Source organism: Nothobranchius furzeri, chromosome 19 (assembly GCF_043380555.1).
Source record: "Nothobranchius furzeri strain GRZ-AD chromosome 19, NfurGRZ-RIMD1, whole genome shotgun sequence".
Classification (NCBI taxonomy): Eukaryota; Metazoa; Chordata; class Actinopteri; order Cyprinodontiformes; family Nothobranchiidae; genus Nothobranchius; species Nothobranchius furzeri.
The window spans coordinates 11,086,977-11,092,830 of NC_091759.1; positions in this window are offsets into that span (position 1 = coordinate 11,086,977).

Consider the following 5,854-nt stretch of genomic DNA (forward strand, 5'->3'; position numbering starts at 1 on the left):
TTTTGCGTTGTGCATCATGTAGTATAAGCAGGTAACAAGAAGTGATTAACACCAGTTCCTAGTCAGCAATCTTGTGGTTGCATGAACTTCAAACACATTTGATATTTTGCTTGTTCCTTGTGAGGTTATCGCACTGTGAGGAGTGAGCACCACCTCATCCCTGTCATGTGGACCTCAAGGGATAAACCATCAAACCTGCTCAATGGTCAACTTTCTTTGCGAGGTCACCCATGAAGACAGTGGCAGGGTTAAAGCAGTGCTTTGTACCAAAAGTATCAGAACTGCCCACACAGCACAGGTGTCAGCACAACTCGCCAGCTATTTTTGTATCAACACGTCATTTCTTTTTAATCGTTTTACTTTCCTCCACACATAAAGACAGGGGTTCAAGTCAAGTCAACTTTATTTGTACGTGTAGCACTTTACAACAACATGAAAGCTGACCAAAGTGCCAAAACAAATACAGTAAAAACAGTCATTTCCTATCATGCTGAAAATAAGTTTAAGGTTCATTATAAAAGAAAATAAAAACATAACATACAAACCAGGATTGTCAGAAGGCATGTTTGCTGCATTTATGTAAAATAAAAAGGATGCCAAAACACTGTTTTACTTTCTTTCCTTTGTCTCTCTCCTCCAAACCCCATAAATCCCCGGCTGTCTTCCTACAGCAATCATGAAGGACAGCAAACCTCAAACCCAACACAATAGCCTTCGGGTCGTCTGGGTTTTCGGACTTGAAAGTCCAAAGTGTTGTGTAAAAACTATGATTTTTAGCATATTTTAGTCCCAACGTGTTGCTACGAGAGGTACAGTGTGAGTAGTCAGATCGTTTCTGAGAACTGGGTCCTACAGTGTGAGAGCATGACTCGTGAGCTTTGCTCTGCTAGGAAGGCATACAGTAGACTCCCATTTAAGAAGATTTCAGGTATCCAGGTCCTCTGAGCTGATAAACTAGGTATTGCCGCACTCATGCAAACACACATAAACCAAGCTTCTCTGGCTCTTCTAATTACTTTGAACAAAAAAAGTTGCCATTCACAAAGGCACCCTCGGGCTGTTTCAGTGCAGCCGCGAATGTCAGCCCAGATCTGGGCTCCGTCGGCAAACTGGCAGGAGCCAGCTTTTGAAGGTTGCCACACCCCAGCTGTTAGTGTGGAATCTCCTTCAGCTGCATCAACTGCTGCGGGAAGGGAGGCAGCGGTTGATCTGCTCTCTGGTATGCCTCTGTCCATGGTGCTGAAGGTGAAGGGAGCTGGAGCAGGAGCTGTCCAAGGGGCTGCAAGTGAAGCAGTGCTGATCTCCAGCCCCATCCTCGGGGACAGACTGTCGGAGGCCGTAGCAGACGTGTTGCTTACACTTTGAGTCGATTTTTTCAATGCACTAGACTTCCAAAATGCATCAAGCTCAGCAGTTCAGATCTGACCAGACAGCAAGACAAACAAGGTGTTGTAAAAAAAATCCAGAAACGTTCTAAATTATTCTCTTGCAGATTTACAGTTGCTTAAATGGTAAAAAAATAAATAAATAAATAAATAAATAAAAGATTTAATTACCTGTGGTACCTCCGTAGCTAAGGTAAACACTGCCATTCCATGTCTGACATGCCCCTGATGGAAAGGGAGCTTGCGGGTTAAATGCGGCCATCAGTGCCTCTTCAGTTGAAAGATAGGGTTAGTTTAAATATTTTCTTGGAAAATCATTTTGTATATGAAAACAAAGTTGAACTGAGTGAATAGCAGCCACTTTGAAACAAAGGTTGAGTTCTATGTCCGCTTGCTCTTGCACAACAAACAACATGACACTAAGGTTCACCCTGACATTTGACCTATTTGTCCCTGCAGAATGTAATTTTGGAGTAAACGACAAGAATGTTGTGGACTCAAGAAAAAAACAAAGTGATTAATGTTGAAACTTTTACTGCATCAAAAACAACTTAGCACATATTAGTTGGTGTACTTTAATAGAAAATTACTGCAATTATTGCCACATCCTACTAAGCTGTAAACAAAAAAGAAATAGTCATTTTCCAGTCATTCATCTTATTTTTTAGGGTGCTTGGGGAGTTTTATTTTGTTAATGTCTTCTTAGCTTACATTTTATTTTGTTTATTGTTGTCTGAACTGTAATTTTCATAGTTTATTTTTTACGATTCATTTGCTTTAACTTTACTTTGCACATCGTCTATCTCAGCTCCCCAGTACACTCTGCTCATCACTACTTCATCCTGCCCTACTCATCAACTTATTCCAGTAAGCAGCTGCTCCTTCTCAACTGGTGTTGTTTTCCAATGATTTTTTTTCTCTTATGTCTCAATTATCTCATTCAACGTTTGGCCAACCTTTTATTTACCTGTTAAAGGTTCATTTATTACTGCACCTCTGATACGAGTAAAACGCTTTATTACTGCATGCTTCAAACAAAGTGCTTATTAGAGCATCTAGTGGTCAATAAAATAACGTGTAATCAATACTTGTTTATCTTTCATCAGCTCCTGCCCATCCGCTTATTATAGAGTTCAGCCTTCTATAATTTCCCACTGGGATGAATGAAATATTTTGGAATTTTAATTGCTATGTGGGATCGGTGCAAGTACACATATTATAGATTTTAGAAATGTATGTTTTGGGGTTTCTTGACAAAGAAGTTCATGAGTGTAAATTATTTTGTTGACAAACCAATTAGTTGGTTGGAAGCATTTAAGCAAGTGCTTGAAAATCAGTGGTTAAATGACCCAAACACGACTCAGCACCACAGTCTTCCAATACATTTGCTTCATGAGCTACGGCAAATGAGTGGAACACCGGGTGTCAGAGGACTGTCACCTTTCACCTTCACCACTTCATAACAAATTTGGGATTAGACTCCTCAAGGGCCTCTGGGCACAGCTGTTCAAGGGCTCCGGTTGCACCCGTTTATATTATACTCACATGCCAATGTAGTACATGTAGAATCCACCAGATGACAATCATCTTTGTGCCTGTCAAAGAATCAACAGCTACACTGCTGACATGATATGTTCTCACAAATTGGTGAAATCAGAATAATTTATATCACTCCAAGGTACAAGCGGACTTCTGATTCTGGAAATGCTCTCAAATAAAACCACCCATATAAATCTAAAACTGTTACAGAATTGTAAAAGCTGAGTGGCCCATTTGTGCTGATGCACAGATGCTAACTATACTACTTGTCCTTCAGTCCTCATTTGCTGACAGAAATGCAAACGGATTTTGTTGCCACCACAAGCTATTAGAGGTACTTTTAATTGTTACCTATTTTAACTTCTTTTCTTCAAAATGTCCACTTGTTTTCTATTAATCTAAAAAGCTATTGGTTTGTTGGTCCGTCGGTTGGTTGGTTGGTTGGTTGTAGATAAGCAAGACTACATTGTGGCTATGCTAACTAGCTGTTCTTTTCTTCTGTAGCTTATCATAAAAGCTTATTTCATTTGTTTTATCAACGGTCAGTCATTGATAAATCTCTTCAAGGCAGATTTAATTCAAAATCCTGCCAGGAAAAAGCTTTGGTCATATTCTAGTTGGATCTTTGTCATGAGCATAAATCATTTTTCTATCACAAAGGCTACTTTGTACGATAAGCCCCTGGGCATTTTCCCAGGCTGTCCATATGGTAGAACCATGCAAGGAAATAGCACACACTGCAGCAACCCATCCTCAGATAATTGTTTCACATGATCAGTATTGTGACAAATAATATTTTTGGGACCCAACACCAAAAAAATAATAATATACTCTAGTTTAAAAATAACATTTCTATATGACAAAACACTTAAAATGAGATCTTTTATTTTCTTTCATTAAATGCTTGTGTTTCAGAGCAGTGTGAGGAATATGGAATAAATCATTTTTTGTTTGCATTTAGAAACACCTGTTTGGTGCTTTTGTTCAAACCATGTAATCGTCTGAAAACGTGTTGATGAGATCTGAGCTCAAGAACATTCAAAGGACCATTTAATTACTGCAGCGCAAGAGCAGAGGAGTTAAGAAAAGAAAGGGAAGGACTGAAGTGTTGTAAGTGAAAAGGACCGATTCATGGAAACCAAAACAAAAATGCATTCTTGCATTCAAGTGATGCTGCAGCTATGGAAAAACCTGTGATTATTTAAAGAACATGAAACATTTGGTTTGTTTTTCACTTTGTTATAGTAATTAACCCATTAAGAGATAAACCATTTCAAACAGACTTCAGGATGAGGCATCTAATAGGTGCAAGGTTATTTCTTTTCTTAGATATTCAATTGATTGACAGAAACTTTCAGATCAAACCCATGAATTTTCTTCTTTTTCCCGTAGAAGTTCATCTTTTACACCTATTGGCTTTCTCTCAGTGTTGCTCTTATGGTTTCTCCAAGAGCCACTCATACCAGAAGAGCAGTTTGTGATCATTTGGAGTGTTCCAGATGAAATCAGGGACTCTGACAGCCCTCAGAGTGGGTGAGCATATGTCTGACAAGTGGAAATGAATTTTAAAATACAGCATGTCTCTGCATCCAGATCTCCTGGTGACACGAGGCGATGTTTATTATGTGAAGTGCCTTGAGACGACTCTTGTCGTGATGTGGCGCTATATAAATAAACTTGAACTGAATTGAAACAGAATTACAAAATTAGCATTTTCTTTAAGACTAAAACAATAAACTCAACAATAAAAAAAGAGTGATTTTGTATCTCTGGGTTGTCGTGTTATTTTTTAATTTATTATTTTTCCTTCTTAATAGAAATGTGTAGCTGAAGACTTCGTCATTTTACATTAAGAGGGTGGTATGATCTTTGGATGAGTCAAATTAAAAGGTCTTGCAGAAAACTGTCACGTTGTGGGAGGGATGTTGAAACCAAATTGCAGAAACCCAGGATGAGACGAGGCAGGAGATTATGGGAGGTAAAATCCTTTATTTTGAGGTGAACCAAAAACCATGTAAATCCAAAGGGGTGGGGAGCCAAAATCCAAAAACGTTCAAAATCCAAAAACTAGTGATCAAAAAACTGAGGCACAAGAAGTACAAGTAAAACTAGAGACGAGGAAACTGGAGACTGACAGAATACTCAGACTGACAGCAACAATGGACCGACAAACACAGAGTGACAAGACAAGGCTTATAAACAGGAGGGAGGTAATCAGGGAAACAGGTGACAGGTGTGAGGGGTGTGAGCTGAGGAGGCACTGGTGGAATCAATTAACAAAATGGGAAGGGAAGGAGCTTGACCAGAGGGCAGATAAACATAAAACTAAACCTAAAGTCTAAGGGAAGAACTCACACAAACTCATACACACATACAATGAACTGGGGAACAAGAGGCTGGGGCTACAACTTAAGACACACAACAGAGATGCAGACAAAGGACACATGAGGGCGCTAAGAGAACACAAAAGGGAATCCAGAGAGGGATGGAGAAACATTAGGAGACACATGGGGAAAGACGCAGACAAAGGACACATGAGGGCGCCATGAAACACAAAAGGAGAACCTGGAGTGGGAACTGGAGGGGCCGGGGAACGAAGGGACACAGAACATGACAAAAACCAACACAAAGCTGAGAATTAGATCAACTTTGGTGAGTATATTTTATATTCTGGGGACACATTTTAATCAGACTTTTTTGTGGAATAAAGAAGATAATTAGGCTGTCTAAAGATAAAATGAGCTGCATGCCACCCACTTTGGATCATTTTGTGGTTTTTAGTCAATTTCACATTTATCTGTATAAATGCTCAAACATCCAAAACAAAGCCAATACAAAATATTTTATTAAAATATAATTAGATTAGATTTCTATTCTCCCTAAGACGATTTATATTTTAAAGTTCGTACTGGAGAAGAGTGTCAACAACA